This window comes from Choristoneura fumiferana, chromosome 14 (genome assembly GCF_025370935.1).
Source record: "Choristoneura fumiferana chromosome 14, NRCan_CFum_1, whole genome shotgun sequence".
Classification (NCBI taxonomy): domain Eukaryota; kingdom Metazoa; phylum Arthropoda; class Insecta; order Lepidoptera; family Tortricidae; genus Choristoneura; species Choristoneura fumiferana.
This window is the reverse complement of record NC_133485.1, coordinates 19012811-19033377: the sequence shown is the minus strand read 5'-3', so window position 1 is coordinate 19033377 and position 20567 is coordinate 19012811. Positions and strand designations below refer to the sequence as shown.

Below are 20567 nucleotides of genomic sequence, written 5' to 3'. Positions count from 1 at the left end.
CACACGCACACACACAAAGACAAAATTGGGGATAGACACACATTGACGAGGTCATTCAGTTGATTTATTTAGAAGCGGTAGGTATGTGTGTATCTTTTCATAAAAAAATATTTCAAATTCAAATTATTTATTCAGTAAATAGGCCGCAAATGGCACTTTTACGTCATTTTTTAAACTACCACCCTTCTACCAGCGCTTTCGGAAAGACCATCATTGCCAAGAAGAATGCGCCGCAAGAAACTTGGCAGAAAGTCTTTTTTTTTTCATGATATAATAATCACAAATCAAATATTTAAAAAATACATTAAAAATTACAAGAAAAGAATAATAACAATACAGAGATGTATGGGGTCCCTTAGCTACAAAATTAAATCTAAACATGTAACTAATTATCTACGTTCAGTGGATGTGTAGAATCCAAAAAACCGTTTGCGGTAACTCGATCAAAAGGCTCACACCAACACAAGTATATATAAAGGAAAGAATCGTTCTAAGGGCATTTAAAAGGGCGACCAACCTTAGCCCTCTTCCAATAGTTTAGGAGTTGTTAAGCCATAGGTATACCTACATACATATTTACTAACCACGTGTCAGCAGCTGACTCCTATTACTGCAGGTGACCGCATGCTATGTAACATCATTATTATTTTACTTAGCAGAAACCAATATTCTGTGAAACAGCGCTTGAAAACAATTTCCGAGAAGATATATATTCCATTGTTAGTTTCTTAATAGTTTACTGAACGTTCCTGAAAGTTTGAGATGGTGTAAGATGTACCGTCTTTCCTATCGTACTTCGGGTAAAATTTTGCAAGTGCAACTTAAGCCAATAAAAAGTCTTAGTGAGTTTACTACATATTATTTAGATTTAGATTATTTAATACTGGCAGTTTTTCTGACAGTTTTGATTTGACTAACTGTAACTATAGTATGATATAAGATGACACATAGTATAGACTAAAACTATCATCATCATCATCATCAGCCTTCAGCAACGCGCCACAACACTATGTCTTCAGCCCCTCGCATCCATCCGCTCCCAGCGACCCTCTTAAAGCCGTCCATCCGCCGTGCCTCAGGACGCTCTATACTACGTTTTCCCGTCCGTGGAAACTAGGCATAGACTTAAATAGAGGCAATGACTTGGCGCACCTCAACTCCATCGGCAGGGAGTTCTGCAAGCGAGTGGCTTCATCATCAGCCGGAGGACGGCCAGTGCTGAACAAAGGTCTCCCTCTAAAACCAAAATGAACGACAACTCGCCACTTGCATTACCGGTTGCCCGCAACACACGATGACGTCAGTCCACCTGGTGGGAGGCCTGCGCTTCTTTTTCGACTTTTCTTCCCCAAAGTTATCTGTTATCTATCAGTGTCGAGTTGCCTATCCGCCTGAGTCCTAAAATTTTTTAACAGACTTATTTAGAGTTAAGACCTAGACGTGGTTTACTAGACAATGTTTTAGACTATCACGGTCATTACTAATTTTAGATTTTAATTTGGGTTTTGTTCCGTGTACCTTGATTTTAGAGAAGCTCGATATTTCGGCACAGTTGCATGCGCCATGATCACGAGACGGCTGAGTTTACCAGAGTTGAGTTGAAAAGTGGTTTACCAGCTTTGTTATTTTGAATAATTTGTACTTTATAAAGTACATTTGGCTGTTATTCTTAGTGTTAATTGGTCCTTTATAAAGTACACGAAAAGTGGTAAGGGCTGACCAGGAATATAAAAAACCTGACGCGAGGGCAGCACTTCTACGTTTTATATTGCAACATTCTTTACACTTAAATACTATACGATACCTACCAGTCATATTTACAACGGTGTCGGTGATGTTATTTAAAGGAATATTTTCTAATAGCTCGGACTTTTTCTATGAAAAATAGTTTTATACATTGTGAATTATTTTCCTTCCAAGGCTATGGATAATCTTCGGAATTTAAACGCACAAAAACACAAAATAACACTTTAAAATACCACGCGCAAACAACGTTAAACTTTGACAGCAATAGACAGATGACATTTGAATTTAGTGTTACCAGTGCAAGAAATTAGTTCTATTGGTTTTCCGCAATATGGCTAGGTTTTTTATAATTCTGGTCAGCCTTTATATTCGATAATTTTCAAACAAAACTTTGCCAAATGAAGCGAATGCAATTTCAAATTAGCGGTCGCGGTCGTGGCGGTTACCGGACAATGGCGTTACGGTCGCCAGGGCTGTGGTCGTAACGGTCCAGTTTACCACGAGACTATTTTACACAGTTTTCACTCTATTACAATGCTCTGGGGATAGACAATGTTAGTAAGCCACCATCAGAGCTGATTTTACCATTTAAGCAAATTTTTTTTGGGTTCTTTAGATAAATGGCAAAAATGGAAGGTATAGTTTCGCCATGTCTGTTTTTCTGTCCAATCGTCCATCCGAGGCTTATTTTAGAGACTTTTTAGTGCTAGAAAGCTGTAATGTTGCATGAATATATGTAGCAATTATCCTGACAAAGTTAAGTAAAAAAAATGTGTAGACCTGTGTAAGTACATCTCATAAGCGTAAAATGGGGTGTTTTTTTTTCTTGTCCAACCTTACAGTTTGGGGGCTCTCTAGAAACTAAACAAACTGTTGTTGTTGTCATATGGTACCCCAGTGGTACAAAGGGGCTTCGTGAGACGTCGTCATCCGCTCAAAAACTGTTGGTATGATAATAAAAAAGCATGATGAGATTCATGGTTAACCAACAGGTTATGGGCCCACTCAGCCTATCTTTACAGAACTTTTTTATGTGTGTGTGAAGTGCCAAACCTCACTAGGCCAGCGTGGAAACGACAATCCAAACCATCTCATTTTGCGAGGAGGCCTGTGTCCAGCAGTCAGGCGTATAAGGCTGGAAACAGTGCTCGACCGACGGTACGTCCTGACCGTCAGCGCTGACCGTGTTGCGAAAATTCATTCATGCGACCTGCGACGCGTGTGTACCTACAGTTCACAGGTCAGCCGCTCCGTCAGCGAAGCACTGAACGCATCGATACAAGCTCATAGCTCGTCGGTCGACCGACGCCGCGCGACCGACGAGCCGGACCGAGGCTCGACCGACCGTACGCGCGTACCGTCAGCGTAGCTGTGTGTGCATTCATAGACTTGCATAGATATACTTAGCTACGCTACTCTGACCGTCGGTCGAGCACTGTTTCCAGCCTTAGCTTGAGATAATGATGAGACGTTTCTTGGATGTTTTTGGGATTCCGTACCTCACTCGGTCGCTTTGTTGTCCGTCCGTCCATCTGTCAAGACCCTTTTTCTCAGAAATGCGTGTAATCAGACTCGCACTTGACCGTTATTTTTATTAATAATATTGCGACGCGCAAATAATATCATGTTTGATCATTATAGATATAAGAAAACTTTCGTAATATTTCCTTATAGTATCAACTTAAATTACGTATTAAATATGAAAAGCTAACGACAACTTCTTTTTAAAAGCTTATTAAAATACATCCTATTATTCGAATTCCTTAACGGTCAATATTTTCTTCACCTTTAAATGCGTCTTATAACGCACTTATTACAATACCCATTGAGTTAAAATTTGAAAAGCACAAACGCATTAAATAATACAATGTTACCACAACAACCACCTGTCGAAAGCGCTTCAATCAACCTGTTGGAAACCATCATTCAAAATACAACCTTGAACCTGAGTAATAAAGTCAAATTTCAAATAACGGCTATTCTAGAGGCAAAACAAAGTAGAATCGAAATCAACAGGTGGCAGCAAAAACTGAGTCTTGCTGCTATGACATTAAAACACTTTTTTGCTGTAAATCGGTGGGAGAAGGCGTGCGGCGTTACTATGTAAGGAACTCACTGTTTTGTCGCATATTTTATGTTTTTTTTTTCATATGGAATTTCTTTGAAACTAGTTTTTATAATTGCATTGCCATCATAATATTCTGATTAATGTTATAGCTGCTGTGTGTATCCATTCAATGCTTTCAGTCTATAAAAGTAGTTATTTGCGTGCGAGGAATATTGACGAAATTTAAACGTTTTTTTTCTTAATTATATATCGTTCCCTGAGATACAGAGCGCAGCATTTAGGGTGTTAAAAGGACAGATTGGATCAGAAACACCACTCTGCGCTCGAAAACGTGCATATCGGATGTAGGAAGAAAAACCGGCAGGCTGAAATGGGACTGGGCTGGCCATGTTTGCCGCATGCACCCGGAGAGATGGGCACAGGTTACTACCCAGTAGGCGCCGTAAGATGGTCAACGGCGGCGCGGCAGGCCGAGATGGAGATTATCCACCTCCGTAACGCTTGACTCATCATTATCATCATCCCAGCATATATACGTCCCACTGCTGGGCACCTCCTCTCAGAATGAGAGGGCTTGGGCAGTAGTTCCCACGCGGGCCCAGTGCGGATTGGAAACTTCAAACACACCATTGAATTGCTCCGAAGGTTTGTGCAGGTTTCCTCACGATGTTTTTCCTTCACCGTAAAGCTCGTAAAGTTCAAATGTAATTTCGCACATGAATTTCGAAAAACTTAGAGGTGCGAGCCGGGGTTTGAACCCAGGATACTCTGCTTGTCAGGCTTAGGTCAAACCACTCGGCCACCACGGCTTGGCTCAATTAATTATTATTGCGAGTTCAAGCGGTACCCCCGCAATTGTCATCCTCGCCGCCATTACGCTGATTGCTGGTAGCAAATGATACGGCGCAGGCGCAGGTAATTGCGACTTCCTACAGGCACGGGCATTGTGGACTTTGCGTCGCGGAGGCTAGGAGGGCTTAATTCCCCCAAGATGTAAGATATACGGGGATATAAGTTTTTGTTAAAATTGACATTTTTAGGGGTCTGTGAACGAAGAGACCAAATGGAACCCTATTGCTGTCACTAGTGTGTGTAATATTGTAAATCTGTTTAAAAAAAAATACCGAGGTTTTTCCGAACCGGTGGTAGATTTTTTTTGACATTTATAAGTGCTTGCTATAGCCTAAATTGAATAAAGATATGTCACACAGATTATAGTAACCTGTCACTATTGTACCGTTTTTTCAAACCTTAAACCTAAAAAAAATACAAACATTGGAACATAGAACCTCCTCCTTTTTTGAAGTCGGTTAAAAATTGCTAAAAGTGGCTCCGAAGCGGTAACGTTTCGTGTACTCTGCCTACCCCATTTGGGAATACAGGCGTGTTGTTTGTGTTGTGGTGGTCAAATTCGTAGTACGGAACTGCCTATTCGGTCGGCTTTGTTCTACATTTTGTGCGGAACCCTAGATGTGCGAAATTCGACACGTAATTGGCCGCCTTTTCTCCCTTGTGTCGTAACCTTTTCGTGGATTTTGAAGAGGGAGGGGGTCACAGTTATAAGTTTCCTAAATTGTCTATTATAACGAAAGTAGAAAAACGAGGCGAAAGGGAAATAATAATAGAAAGAAAGAAAGAAGACATTTATTCACTAATACGGAAGACACACAAATACAATAAAATTTACACAATAATAAACCAAAAAAAAATACATGAAAACACACATGAAAATAGTCACATAATACACAATTTTGTGTGTCCTCGCAAAAACGAAACGGTCGCTGACTCAGCATTATGCTGTGGCGTAATAGGACGTTTATATAGGCTATAGGTTGCTATAGGCTGATGATGATGATGATGATGATTAATACCTCAGTAAGTACATACAGTTATACAGACTCGTGAGATGACTGTAGGTTAAAATACGTACAAAGTAAAGCATGCCCACAAAGCACTTATGACAGGAGATAGCAATGCATTCAAGAATTAGATAAGTGATCACAGTTTATATTAAAACGTCAGAAAAAAAAATAACAATCCATAAATAATATTAAAGTTAAGGGCGAAGATAAATGTTGAAAATGTAGAAAGTATAATTAGTTATAGTATTATTAGTGTTCTCTAACAAAAAGTTTTAGAGCAAGGGAGCTGTAGTGTGAGCTGCGCCACACGCACACTCTCCCAATATGTAACCTCTATAATAAGAATTCATTTATGTTAATAGACAGTATTTACGCATCATTCGTGAGTTTCACTCGTCTCCTCGATCGCCTCCTTACAGAGCGTCAATTATAAATACTTACTTAGGAATAAGAAGTTAAATTACTAACATCCCTGATCTAGTTTAGTTTAGAGTTTGTAGGAAAATATGTTTAGAGATGATTTAGACCTGTTTCGTACGAGTATACCCCGCCTCCAGAAAAGTATCGCGACAAAAATTAACCACAAAAAAACTAAGGTAACTCTTGTGATATGTGCTAACTCAAAGCTAAGCCGAATTTCAACTTTTTTCTCGTACTGGGCGTCCAAGAAAACGTAGTAGCAAACTGACAGATAGACAGTCAGCCAGACACTTGACTGATCTTATAAAGGTTTGGTTTTTGTTTAAGTATTGTAGACAGTACTTTTGTAAGAAATGAACGAATCAGTGATTGGAGATACATTCCAGTTTAAAAGCAAAAAAGTTTTTTTTTACCTATACTTTATTTACAACTTACAGAAAATTTACCATGGATTTTGCCATGCAAGGCGGCTGAACAGAAACGTGTAATGACTTACAATAGTTAATAATCATAATAAATAATTAGCACCGACTCCAAAATTAGCAATACCTAAAAGAAAAGTTTAGATGAGTCAATTTAATAAACTAGATTCCGTTGTTATGTTTACCTTTTTTGAATTTTTTTGGAGTCTGTTTTTTTATGACTCTCTGTCTAGTTAAGTAGCCATCTAAAATGACCCCCCACTGCGTACAATTTGCTAACACTGCACATTCATAGACACCTACTTTGTACGGAATCTCGGTGCGCAAATCCAACTCGCACGTGGCCGATTTTCGTACAAAGTTTCCACCCTGTATATGATTCATTTGCCCGACTGTACAAACAAGATCCGAAGCCATTCTTTATCAGTAGATTAACTAAATTAATCGTTGTCATTCGAGCCTAGAAAGCTCGAGATAAACGATTAATGCCTGTCAATTTACTGCGAGCTTTCGACTAGGCCAATTAAAAATAATCGCTTTGCCTTTGGCGTTATGGTGATAACAATATCTTTCATTAGGAGCTTTTTAAGTGAACTATAATGTCTAAAATTACCTAGCTATAGTTCAGCGTCCACACGTGCAAGATGTTATGTGTGTGCGACAAGTAGCTAGGTATATAATACACAACAGCATTTAATCGATTACGAATACATTCGCTATTTTCTATTAAAACTGACCCGTGATAAACCCCTATGCAAATGAGGCCAAAGTATCTCACTGGTCCAGTAACAGCCTATTCACTCTAATCTTGAAGAGCCCTAGATTGTATTTACCCGAAAATACAGACGATAGGGGCGAATACAGTTCTTTAGCAGTTCGCATTATTTGTGTGCATATACCATCGACATCTAAGTTAGACTGCATGTTTCTTACATCAAAACGGCACACAAAATTTGTTCACAGCGCGAATTTGTGATTTATGTGCCGTGTACATAGATGTCAATGTCGTATACAACATAGCGGAAATTCGTCGAAAAACTGCAGGGCTACTACGAAATTCTAAAGTCGAAGTTCGTGTCGTCACAGAATAAGTAATAGTGTCGTTCGGTCCCTCTGACACTTATACTATTTAATACGAGAGCGAGAGGAACGGTACGATACGAACTTCGATTTTCGAACTTCGGAGTTGGCCCTCTGGTCAGGATTCTCCCTAAAATAGGATCATCTATGTCGCCATACAGAATAGCCTTCATTACGATTTTATTGGTTGGTTTCTTTAGTGTTTACTTGCCTTGTCTTTAGTGTGGTTAGTTTGCCCTCGGCTTCCACACCGCAGTGCTGGAGTCCAGAGTTCGTAATTGGCAACAGAGCGCTGCCCACCCGTGGGAAAGGTTGTAGGTTGGTTCCTTAAACTTAAAGGTTTATATTTTCTAAATCCCCGATGCAAAAAGAAGGGTGTTGTAAGTTTGACACCAAAGTCTGTCTGTCTGTTTGTTTTTGGCATCATAACACTCAAACAGAAAGATCGATTTCAATGCGGGTTTTTTATTGTGATAACATGTTTTTTGCGGTGGATTTTAGCTGTGTTTGTTAAAAATTGGTTCAGCTGTTTTTGATATAATTCGACTGTATGTTTTTTTTTATGTTTGATACCTCAGCACTCCGTCATTTAAGAACCGATTTTTTTTTTGCTTTCGTCTAGGAATGCTTTCAATTAGGTCCTATAAGCACCAAATCAGGATCCGATGATTAGATCCTAAGGAAATCGAGGAAACTCTTCAAATGTTGTAGGGACGCCTATGGCAATTTTGATATATTTAGTAGTAACTCGTGCATTTGCTTTTGAAAATCATCATTTGGTGAAGTGGAACTGATGATTAAAACCACAGTTGACCATCGGAGTTACTAATCAGTAACAAGTACTTCACGGGTTGAATTTCAATTACTTTTACACAGTTGCTAAGCAATTTATGCTCCTCGTAATACATATGGTGAAATGGAATGGGTGGTGAAGCACCAGGACTCCTCAATAATGAAAGTCTCTGCATCAGAAAAGCAATCTTTTGTAAAAGGGACGAGCAGTTGACATTAAACTATTGCATCTAACATTAATTTACATTAAAAAGCGTGAAAAAGAAATTTTATAACAAAAAATTGAGCCGACTGCAAAAAACCATGAAAATAATTTTCTACAAGTCTGAAGTCGGTGCCTCAGCACGAGCCAGCAGGAGGGATTGAAGCCCAATATGTAGTGCGTGGGTAAGGTAGGCGACTATAGGTCCACTCCTGCTGGCTCGTGCTGAGGCACCGACTTCAGACTTATTAAAAAATATTTTCATGGTTTTTTGTAGTCGGTTCAATTTTTTGTTATAATTTTTTTTTGAGTTGATGGTCAATCGTCATAGATTTTCTTAACAAACATTGACCAAATTATGGAATTTAAACAAGTTATACCGGCGACAAGTTGACAAATTTATGGCTTATTTATGGTAGCGGCTCGGCTTAAGTTATCAACCAGGCGTAGAATCTGATAGTATAATCGACTTTCTATCTTAATTGACGCAAGAACCTTTAATTTACGATCCGATATTAATAAAAATATTTTATAAACCAGTTTCAATTAATACTAAAGTGTTGTAGCGAAATCATCCCTTTACCCATCTCGCTCAGATACGTTGAAAATAGCATGGTCTGTCCCGCTCTCGCTGCCGCGCGGTTGGTCGCCTTCAGTAGCGCACACGCATTGGTGAGAGGCGCGCGTTTTAAATTTGGAATTTTCGCGCGAATTTACAAGCTGCCAGTATTCAATTTTCATTTTGTTCTTTTTCTATTCTACCAGTAATAAGTTTGTGTTTTTTTATTTGTATTTTAACGTGTTTCTAAGCTGCCAGTATTGAGATAAGTGAATGTAGTGTTCATACACACGTGATTGTGCTGTTTTGTGTTTTGTGAGTTTCTTGGATTACAGTGTAGTTTGGATTTCGTGAGGTATATAATGTGGTTTTGTTTACAGTTCATGAGATTGCAATAACCTAAAAAAAAACATTAAAAAAACAACGCTGAAAAATACACAGGCGTACCTAGTTAAATAGGTATAATTTGGAAATTAACATTTCAAGTTAGAAATTTTTAATTTTACGCGTAGATGCTTGCTTAAAGTTGACATCAAAAAAGATCTATGTACCTAATTCAATAATTTTTGGACGACAGATCGATTATTCAACTTTTTTTAGCAACGGAAGCAAAATCAGAACCAATTTGTACGAGGTACAAAAAACACCAATAACTGTGACAAATGGATAGTATAAATCATTTCAAATGTGAAGTGTCACATCACAGAATATTAAACATTAATTTTAGGCCACCTAATATCCTCCTTTTTATATTTATACCTAAGAATATACATATTTCATTTTGATATAAATTGCCTAGTCCATTTTATAACAAATGCTCAGCGACTTTTGATCTTTCTTTATTTTTTAACCCTCGGTGCAAAAGAAGGGTGTTATAAGTTTGATACCAATGTCTGTCTGTCTGTCTGTGATATCGTAGCTCTCAGTGTCAGATTTTCTAACCACTAGGCAATTCGCTCGTCTAAATTTCCATGGAGATTTTGTAAAAATCCTAAATCTTATGGATAACGTCACCAAAGCCATGGGTTGTACATAATTGGGTCATATCCAGTCGTATAATTTTTAAAAGTCATAGTGATGTATATAAGTATGTCATATTTTTGTTTGTCATAATTTTTTTCCGCGTAAATTTTAAATAGCCACCTGTAGAACTATATTTTATTGCAGAACCATAGGTAGGTATCATAGGTAGGTTAGGTTTAGGTTTGTTTTTCAATAATTCTAAAACATTCACAGTAAAAGAGTTATGACAAGTAATGAATTCTGACAAACATTACATATGACTTTCAACTTTCAACAACAAATCGGTGGTAAATTTTTTTTGACATTCATTAGTGCTTCTTATGCCTAAATTGAATAAAGATATTTTGACTTTGACTTAGAATTATGAGAGCCGATATGTACCGAAATATCTCGCATCTTTATGAAAAGCTGAGAACACAATATGAACATAACAACCTCTTCTTTTTGCTAAGCACCCATTCATATAGGATAGTTCTCATCGTAACATGTCCCAACAAAACTGGTGACATACATTAACTTCCATAATTATAGCAAACCGTTACCGAAACTAGATCGCGTATTCCAAACGCCTCGAACAGCCAATTATTATGCAAGAATGTTAAAAATTAAAGCAGACATGTTGCCGTAGATTGGCTATGAATATTTTAGTAGTACCTCTACAGTAACTAGTGTAATAATTTATTTATTGCACGCCTCCAGTTTTGCACTAACTGGCGGACAAATGGGAAGCAAATAATATTGTGACTGTTATATGACTATTAAAGTAGACTGAAGCTGTATAGTAGCTTCAAGTTACATTTATTTTAACCAAGATGCTTTTGGTGAAATTTGAGGATATATTTATTTATAAAAAAAAGCCGTGGTGGCCTAGTAAAAAGCCGTGGTGGCCTAGTGGTTTGACCTATCGCCTCTCAAGCAGAGGGTCGTGGGTTCAAACCCCGGCTCGCACCTCTGAGTTTTTCGAAATTCATGTGCGGAATTACATTTGAAATTTACCATGAGCTTTGCGGTGAAGGAAAACATCGTGAGGAAACCTGCACAAACCTGCGAAGCGATTCAATGGTGCGTGCGAAGTTCCCAATCCGCACTGGGCCCGCGTGGGAACTATGGCCCAAGCCCTCTTGTTCTGAGAGGAGGCCTGTGCCCAGCAGTGGGACGTATATAGGCTGGAATTATGATGATGATGATGATGATTTATTTATATATTAATGTAAACCAATCATGCTCTTAACGCGGCAGACTTCGAACGTCGATAATGTATGAAAGAAAACATTTTGTCAACAACAATCAAAAATTCCGAAACTTGTTTAGAAATGTTCAGAACAACTTATCCATTAGCTAGTATTATTATCTAGTTTTTTGTTACTTTTATGTTACTAAAAAAAAATAACTTTATACAAGAACTTTTTTAACCCTTTTTCGACCTGGTTAAGATCGCGGGATCGCGGTGGATGCGAAAAGCACAAGACCGGTCTGAGTGGAGAGCCTTGGGGGAGCCCTATGTCCAGCAGTGGACGTCTTTCGGCTGACATGATGATGATGATGAACTTTTTTGTTTGTGGCTACAGAAGCCTGAGTACCTTAGTCATAGAAGACAATTTTACTTTATACACTAGCTAGATCAAAAGGAACCTTTATGTCACCTAGATCCATCATATAAACACGAAGTTTACGAGTATCAGAAGTGAAAATATATGTAATAAACTATACTTTAAAACTAGATCTCTGTTTAATAGCCAATAGGTAAGTAATGGTAACTAGAACAACATTTATAACGATACGCCCACAATTCGGCACGACTTACGAGTACTAACTGTTCGCTGTCAATTTTCAAACAAATAATACAACTGTTATTAAGCTTGTAGTTCTTTAATAGGGTTCGTGGGTGGTTTAAGTTAAAAGTATCTAAGTATGTTTTTTTTTCTCTATTTATTTTATTGGTTGAGACAAAATGAGTAGATGTGAGGAATAAAGACTTAGGGGCTGTTTCACCATCCATTGATTAGCGTTAACCGACGGTTAAATGTGATGCCGTCTCCGTCTATTCGAACAAAACAAATAGAGACGGCATCACACCTAACCGCCAGTTAACACTAATCAATGGATGGTGAAACAGCCCCTTAATCTCCCATCATCATAATCATTCCAGCCTCTATGTAGATGTCCCATTGTTGGGCAGGTTAGGTTAGTTAACACACGGGCCCAGTGCGGATTGCAAACTTCGCACTCCATTGAATTGCTTCGCAAGTTTGTGTAGGCTTCCTCACGATGTTTTCTTTCACCATAAAGCTCGTGGTAAATTTTGAATTTCACACATGAACTTCGAAAAAGAGGTGCGAGCCGAGGGTTGAACCCAAGATACTCGGTTTGAGAAGCCATAGATCAAACCACTAGGCTGCCACGGCAATTGTCTCCCCCTACAATTTAAATATACCAAGGGGCTGTTTCACCATCCATTGATTAGTCTAAACTGACGGTTAAATGTGATGCCGTCTCCGTCTATTCGAACAAAACAAATAGAGACGGCATCACATTTAACCGTCAGTTAAGACTAATCAATGGATGGTGAAACAGCCTCTAACAATAATTATTAAAAAGCCACGGTAACTTGACTAACTTAGATCGTCTCCAAAAATGCGACTGAGAAGCATGTCACACAAAGAATAAACAATTAATTAGACAACTAATTTTTGAACAGTTAATTACAGAGACAATTAACTTTAACGGTCCTATTTTACAAATTCTCTAGGCTTTTTGCATAACTTATTCGCATTGTTCATGTAACGTGATACTCATTATAATAATATGTTATATATTTTATGCGTTAGGAGCGTTTTTATAGACTAGATTTAACCCGCGGCTTCGTACGCGTAATCCGGATTTAGCAGTTGATTTGAAATCCCGGAATTTAACCCATTCTTTTGGGAATCCCCAAAAATTACATCGTGATTCTCATTGACGTTGCATTAAAAACGGCCGTGCAAAATTTTACGTCTCTAAACCCAGCAGTTGCTATTTCGATATTTTATCCCTATCAAGTGGGAATATCGGGATAAATAGTAGCTTATGTATTATTCCACACGTCTAGCTATCAACATACTAAATTTCATCCAAATCCGTCCAGCTGTTTTAGCGTGAAAGAGTAACAAACTCACACTATCTCACACACATATTCACAAACTTTTGCATTTAAGGTAAACGTCCGAGTGCCCGACACGCTAGTGCCCAATAGATGACACTCTGCTATCATCTCTATTGCTAATGGTGCCAATTACTGGGACAGTGACGACCACTCGTCCGTTTACCTTGTAGAATTAATATGATTCTAGCCTGAGACGATGTTACTTGAACGTAAAAGTTTTTTTTTCAACAGATAAGGCACTGAGGGCTTAGTTTACTGTCTCATCTACATAAATGTTGTTTTTAATTACTTTTATTGGCATGTACAGACAGCAGCAGAAGTGAATAAGTGGTTAAGGTGCTCAAAATGATCTACGCACGACTCTCCGTCAAGGTAATAAGCGTTTAAATCATTTGAGCGCCGTAGCTGCTCATCCACTTCTGCTGTTGACTGTATTTAGCACCGTTTCCACCAATAGGTACTCTTAATGTGCGAGGATGTGTGTTGCAAGGAATATAGAATAGAATAGAATAGAAATATGTTTATTCAACAAACAAATAATGATGTGAAGACGAAATGGTCTCCACTCAGCGGTGCCGTTGGCACGACTAGCGTTGTCAACGGCGCTGGTTTTCTGCGGAGCCAGCGAGGTGTGCGGTTTTCATTAACCAATAGAAACGCTTCATTTACACATCCTCGCACAGCACATCTCTGGTGGAAACAGCTGAGCGGAGCGAGGCTAGGTGAATGAAGCGTTTCTATTGGTTAGTGAAAAACATGTTCCTCGCAACACATCCTCACACATTATTGGTGGACACGCTGCTTTACTGTTAAACTCTGTTCAAACCGATGAAGTTCCTAAACATAACTCTTCATTAACCCGCTGCATGCAGTGTCATTATTATTTAAACTCTCCATTATGCACTAATCGTTCTCAGCGGAGAAACTTTGAAAGCTTGCGCGCGCGCCGCCGGTCCCTATGTGAACGGATACGACTGTAACATGAATAAGTAAGACTTCCATGAATTACTAATTTCAATAAATAATCCAGATATTAAGGTATAAATTCTACTATATATCAACTAACCGGTGGTAGATTCTTTTTGACATTCATAAGTGCTTGTTGTAGCCTTAATTGAATAAAGATATTTTGACTTTGACTTTGACTTTGACTAAAATAATATTTAGTTATTGACAAATACTAACATCCCATTTATAATATTAGTAAAGACGTTACCATTCCAATTTGTCTCTGATAGAATCTGCTTTTTGATAATACTTAATAACTAGATAGGTTTCGTATTAGCTTTAGAATTATCTATTTATTTTATTTCAATCGTATGTTTGTAAACTTCTAATTTTATCATCAGATACTATCATTAAATTGTTTAAACGTGAAAGCAAATAACTAGTTCAAGGTTGATTTTGTACGAAAAGGTTCGAATCAAACAAATTTCGATGGACTAAGAGCGTATCTGTTGGAATAGGAATAAGTATTGTTTGCACGATCGTAATATAACTGATTGTATTTACGCTGTCTTATCTCAGATTACCTTACTAAATAAGTACCTAATGGTGTTCAGCAGCGAGTCAATTCTGGCTATGATTTCGCTATAAATTTTCAATTCAGCAAAATAAAAACTGTATTTCGTAATATTGTTATTCATCATCATCCCAGCCTATATACGTCCCACTACTGGGCACAGGCCTCCTCTCAGAACAAGAGGGCTTGGGCTATAGTTCCCACGCGGGCCCAGTGCGGATTGGGAACTTCACACGCACCATTGAATTGCTTTGCAGGTTTGTGCAGGTTTCCTCACTATGTTTTCCTTCACCGCAAAGCTCGTTGGTAAATTTCAAATGTTATTCCGCACATGAATTTCGAAAAACTCAGATGTGCGAGCCGGGGTTTGAACCCACGACCCTCTGTTTGAGAGGCGATAGGTCAAACCACTAGGGCACCACGGCTTACTGTTGTTAATATTGTTATTACTATAGTTATTTTTGGTGGATCCGTAATTTTAGAGACCTTTTTCTTCACAGTGATATGATAGCTTACTTGCCAAATTTCATCATTTCTATTTTACTTTTATCGTAAGTTTTGATTCCCGCGAGCTTTGTAAACATTTTAATAAAAAAAATAACTGTCATTATTCCTAAGCTGAAAATTTATTGCAATGTCGCTTCATAGCAAACTAAAACCAACGCCTGGTTACATTTAAGCTGTATGACAGAATACATGTTAGCAAAATTCCATACTAAATAGCCACTATTTTAGTACGTAGCAGTATCCTGCAGATTAAACCAGTAGGTAGACATTTAAATGAATTTCTGTTTCAATCCGACAGTTTGTGGTTGCAGAAACACTTTCATTAAAATAACTCGTACAGAATCCGACCAGATTTCAACGCAGTGCTATAAAAGTTATATAAGCCATAATGCAACCACAATACAACTTATCATTGATTGCTCGCATTAGCGGAGAAGATGGAGTCACGTGCGCTCAGATTGTGTTCGGAATTAAATTACAGTCTCAACGGACGTACAAGAATTATAATTTCACTGGAATAAAAAACACATTTTTATGACACACTGTTGCCACCAATTTTGAACAGAAACATTTCATTTTCAGGGATAAAAAGAAGTCTATTTTAATCAAGCATTTAGTATCTATATGAAAAACTACAAACCTCATATCTTAATTTTAAAATGATAAGTAAGATTTTTCGATGCTTAAGTTGGATAGGTTCTAAGTGCTAGTTGTTAATGAATAAGATATTTAAAGTTCCCATAACTCAGAAGGTTTATATTTGTAGACATAAATTAAAAATGAACGGAAAGAAAAGTGCTAACTCATGTCTTGTTTTTTATCTTTTTATAATTACAAACAAGCGGATACATAAGAGTAGTATTTATGAGAATAAGTAATTAATTTTAAAGGGTCATAAAAACAAATGACTTATTCTCATAAAACCACATGAGAAAATTGTACACTTTAGAAAGAGGTTACCATGTCCATAAACCTCTTTACAGCTCACAAAACACTATACAAAAACTATTATAGGTCCAAAATTCCTTACCTACTCAGTAAATACTGATGCAAATTTAAGCTGTATTATTGTCGTTTTGTGTGACTATAACACTCTTATACAGGTTTTATACGCCTGTTGTACAACTTCGCTGAACTTTGGCCTTTTATTGAGCACAGCTATAATATAATAATTACCGTAAAATCGAGGTTTTAGTACCTAGTTTTAATGCAGATTTTCAATTACGTTCGACAGCGAGCGAGGTAACAAGCAGAATTAATTAGATTCTTATGATCTTACAAATACTCGTAAGTATAATATTGATGTTTTTACGTTAATCGGGCTGAGTTATGCTTATTGCAAAAATGGTTTCTAATTGGTATGTGGGAAATGGAACGTAGGTATGACTGAGATAGATGATCTATGAGTGAGAGGAGTAATAGTCTAATTAAATATGTTACATACTCGTTTGACGTTTTTACACAACGGCAGATTGTACAATTAAGCTACGTAAAATCCTATTTTAGACTGGATATGTTAGAAATAATCATACCTACTTATTTTTATTACCATTTTCGCAATGGAAATCTAGTAGACCATTTTTTTGAGCAGTGTAGAATTAAGGACGTCAAAAATACACCTTAATTTATAATTTTTTTGAACGTTTATTATCCAGGATATGAATCAAGTACCTGCAGTTATTTATTATTACATGTATTTACCTAGTTATGGCTTTTATAACGTACTTATTTAAACCAGAAGTTACTACCGAACACAAGCAGGCTAGACGACTACTTTTTCTAAATGATCGCAAGAAACACATGAAACGGCGCATAACTGGACAGTGAGCACTAAACTGCCTCCACCAACTTCAAATCGGATGATTTGTATTCACCATAAACAATGAAATTACAGACAGACAACCTCTAACTTATTCCGCGCACATCCTACAATTGACAGCACCACATTGACAAAGGACATAAAAGACTAATTTTACGCGCCAAATTAGACCTTATTCTATCTTTTTAAGATGCATAGCTTAGCAGCAAACTCTTATAATACAGTATGATGTTCTGTAAAAACTTGTACAGGTAAATGTTATAAAAAGTGCTTGTAAATTTCTAGCGCCTCGCGCCGTGGTTGAGGTATCCGAAAAATGCGGGTTCGCTCGTTGGAGCTGTAACGGCTTTTTATACCACTAAGTAGAACGCGCGTATAAGGTAATAAGGTTCTAGCTGTTTAAGGATCGTATAAAGTGCCGCAAAAACCTATTTGATTTGATTGAAGTGCTTATTCATGCAAAGTGCTTAAAGTTACATAATTTTTGAGGGGATATTCGATGGGTAAACTTCTTTAGTAAAGTCACTTCCCGCCGTTTGTTTGTATGTATACGGATTTTATTGCAGATTTCACAATCAGTTACATATATAACGCGCCTCAGCTTTGCGCGGGTGTAGTTTTGGGTAAAGGCAGGTGAAAAGTCATCATCATCATCATCATCATCAGCCCGAAGACGTCCACTGCTGGACAAAGGCCTCCCCCTTAGAACGCCACAATGAACGACAACTCGCCACTTGCATCCACCGGTTTCCCGCTACTCTCACGATGTCGTCAGTCCACCTGGTGGGAGCCCTGCCAACGCTTCGTCTTCCGGTTCGTGGTCGCCACTCGAGGACTTTTCTCCCCCAACGGTTATCTGTTCTTCGAGCGATGTGGCCTGCCCATTGCCACTTCAATTTGCATATTTTTCCAGCTATGTCAGTGACTTTAGTTCTTCGACGAAGAGAAAAGAGAGGTGTTCGAGAGGTGAAAAGTACCTTTCATTTTTTCATCTCTTTTCTTTCAAAATTGCATCCGTGCCGTGCGAAGCCGGGACGCTCGCTAGTAACTTTGGTTAGCACTTTGGATCGTTTAGATATGACTATCACAATCAAACTCTTTATTGCGTTAATTCCTTAGTTTAGTTTAGTTTATTTAGGGGCTGTTTCACCATCCATTGATTAGCGTTAACCGACGGTTAAATGTGATGCCGTCTCCGTCTATTCGAACAAAACAAATAGAGACGGCATCACACCTAACCGCCAGTTAACACTAATCAATGTATGGTGAAACAGCCCCTTAATCATTCAATATAATAGGTACATCATAAATAACAAAAATTTCAGTTACAAGTATCTGTATTGAAGTCGTCAATGGTAATATTAAACAGGATTTAATATTAAACTTATCCGTACTAATATTATAAATAGGGTCAGAATTGCACAGCGAGCTATGGAGAGAGCTATGCTTGTGGTTTATCTACAGGATCGAATCAGAAATAAGGAGATACGTCGAAGAATTAGCTCGTTGAGGTGGCAATGGGCAGGCCATACGCACGGAGAACAGAAGGTCGTTGGGGCTGAAAGATTCTCGAGTGGAGACCGCGGATCGGCAAGCACAGCGTAAGACGTCCACCAACGAGATGGACGGATGACCTGGTTTAAGTCGCGGGTTCACGGTGGATGCAAGCCGCTTCCAATCGAGGCAACTGGAGGTCTATGGGGGAGGCCGATGTCCAACAGTGGACGTCCTATGGCTGATATGATGATGACGATGATTATAAATGTGAAATTGTGTCTGTTTGTCTGTTACATCTTGACGCTTAAACCGCTGAACTGATTTTAATCAAATTTGGTATGAAGATAGTTTGAGACCCTGGGAAAGACGTAAATACGAGTAGGATAGTTTTAATCCGGTAAATTGAAAAGTTCAGTTCATTACGTTATTTAATTTAACTACCTACGTAGTTATAAGACAAGTCGTCTCTATCGAGAAGCGGCATGTTTTTGTAAGGATTTAAATGTAATCTATCTATCTATATAATAAAATGAATCGTAAAATGTGTTGCTAAGCGTAAAACTCGGGAACGACTGGTCTGATTTCGCTAATTCTTTTTTGCTGTGTTCGTTACTATCAGGAGAAGGGTTTTATGGAAGATAATACAAAAAAACATGGGGGCGAAGCGGGCAAGCTAGTAAATAAATAAATAAATATCACGGGACAATTCACACCAATTGACCTAGTCCCAAAGTAAGCTTAGCAAAGCTTGTGTTATGGGTACTAAGCAACGGATAAATATAATTATATAGATAGATACATACTTAAATACATATTAAACACCCAAGACACGAGAACAAACATTCGTATTTTTCATACAAATATCTGCCCCGACACGGGAATCGAACCCGGGACCTCAAGCTTCGTAGTCAGGTTCTCTAACCACTAGGCCATCTGGTCGTCAAAATATAATATAATATAATACATAATAATGTCTAGTCAAGACCCTTCACAATACACCTTTAAACTCGCCAACACGATTCCTGTTTCACCTAAGTCTTCCATCCCCCTCACTCAGTTCCGCATATCTCAACAGATAATCATCACCACGACTCGCGCGCCGAACCTCTCCTATCGTGCGCAAACGGCTAATGGTCTTCATCAATAAACCATTCGATGCCGAATCAATCAAAGCGATAGTTCCGAGGTCTAAGTCATGCAGAGCTCTGTAACCAGTTTAAAAGTAAACTGGAGCAATAAGTTTCATATTTGAATTGAATGGTTTGGACTTGGCTGGACAAGCTGGATTTACTGTCCTTACTGTTTAATGTACAGTCGAACAAACTGATTTTTGTAGTCAATTTCAGTATGATTTTCTTGACAAAAGTATGACATTAAAGTAGCGTAAGGGGACTGTATTCAGTTTGTTTAGGAACTTTGTGATTTTCATGTCAGCTCTTACATAGCTGGAAATCTGGAATAACACATAACGCTACTTATAATCCCAGAATTCCCCTAGGGATCGGGAACAAATCCTAAATTTTCCGCTAGGATTAGAGACACGAAATTTGGCGCAGTTTTATTTTTAACCCCCGACGCAAAAAGGGGTGTTATAAGTTTGAACACTATGGGTGGACCGATTTGGATGCGGTTTCTTTTTATTTGAAAGCAGTTTCTAGCAATGGTTCTTAGATATGCTTCATCAGAATCGGTTTAGCCATTTTTGAGATATTGAACTTTGAAGTGACAAAGTTTTCCAAGTGTTTGTTGGTTATATTTATATTACGCAACGGTAGTGAAATTCTCGATAAAATTTTTAGGAACTCCCACGGGATTTTTTGCGAAATCCCGGAAAGATTTACGAGTGCGAAGCCGGAGGTAAATCTCAAATAATAAAGTCAACAGTTTGAAATTACTCTTACCATTA

General features: G+C 38.0%; 1 protein-coding gene across 6 annotated transcripts in view; it reads left to right on the top strand.

Annotated features, from left to right (window-relative positions):
- LOC141435369 (uncharacterized) overlaps window positions 1-20567 on the top strand; it is a 758872-nt gene that overhangs the window by 396094 nt on the left and 342211 nt on the right. Inside the window, exon 1 of one of the 6 annotated variants that reach the window (XM_074098077.1) lies at window positions 9262-9506. The exons of the other annotated variants lie outside the window; for them this stretch is intronic. The gene's annotated coding sequence lies outside the window, so the exon portion shown is untranslated. Of the gene's footprint in view, window positions 1-9261; window positions 9507-20567 lie in introns of those variants that run through there. 6 annotated transcript variants of the gene reach the window in all.